At 25.2% G+C, this 1,232-nt stretch overlaps 1 non-coding gene across 1 annotated transcript; it reads right to left on the bottom strand.

Annotated features, from left to right (window-relative positions):
• Positions 1 to 1,160: 1,160 nt before the first annotated feature.
• TRNAT-UGU lies at positions 1,161 to 1,232 on the bottom strand. Its single transcript has one exon. It is a non-coding gene; the product is annotated as a tRNA-Thr (tRNA).

Raw genomic sequence — 1,232 nt, 5'->3', positions numbered from 1 at the left:
ACGTGGTTCTTTCATGGATATATAAGTGCATATTATATAGGATCAACACTTCCAAAGGCGGAGATATGATTTAAAATCTATCCGAGCTATAAACTTTTCATAAAATTTACTCGGTCTAGAAGGATAATAATATCAAGCAAACAAACAAAATATACTTAGTTTATTGTCGCTAATTTTCTTTAGCGACGGAAAACTATTAATAACGACTGGAAATTTACATGGGCTACCCCTACGCTTGAACACTTCCTAAATGGATCATATGTACTAATTTAATTTGCTCTAAAAAAATATGAATTTAATATACCTTTTCTATATATAGATGTGTGAAAATTTCAAATATAATAGTTTTGTGTTGGAAGTCTATGTAAATTGATAGAAGCTATTGAATATCAATTATTTGAATCTCATCTAGTCAAGTAACATTTATGTATGGAATATTAGTTGAATCTCACCTAGTTCCCTAACTTACAAATAAAAAATAAAATTAATCATAGCTTCATATGCTATTTATTGACATGATTGCATGGATATGTTAATTTGACATAAATACTTATAATTTATTGGGTAATAAAATATTAAATTAAGATTGTGAATGAAAATAAATTGTACATCACATGTGTTTATGGATAAATAAATATAAAAATGACCATGGATATTGACTAAAATTCAAATAAGACAACAATAAATAGTATAAAAATGTGTGAAAGAAGTACAAATTAATCAACCTACTAGGCTACTACTATTTATATAACTAGTAAGCAATATATAGAGTCTATACATTTGTTTATTTATCACTCTTTCCCACTTTATTTAATTAAAAATAATTTATTATTTTATCTTTCTTCTATCATATCCTCGTTATTCTTAAAGAGTTCTGTTTTTATTTACATGCACAACAAATACTGACACTATAAATAATGTTTTTTTTTTATGAGTTTTAGTGATTAATTATATTAAATTGTTTTAGATCAATTTTTAAAGGTGAAAAAGTGAGAAAAGGAAGATTAATCTGAAGTAATTTGAAGAATGAGATAAAATACTTTTTTTTTTCAAAAAAAAGATAATTTGAATATGGTATAGTTAAATATTGATCACCATTTTTATTTTATAACTTTATAAAAATTATAGACAATTAAAAATATGAAGAAAAAAAAATACATTGCCCCCATGCAGGATCGAATTACAGACCTTCAGTTTACAAGACTGACGCTCTACCACTGAGCTATACGGGC

Source organism: Impatiens glandulifera, chromosome 1 (assembly GCF_907164915.1).
Source record: "Impatiens glandulifera chromosome 1, dImpGla2.1, whole genome shotgun sequence".
Lineage (NCBI taxonomy): Eukaryota > Viridiplantae > Streptophyta > Magnoliopsida > Ericales > Balsaminaceae > Impatiens > Impatiens glandulifera.
This window is presented reverse-complemented; position numbering and strand designations above follow the sequence as displayed.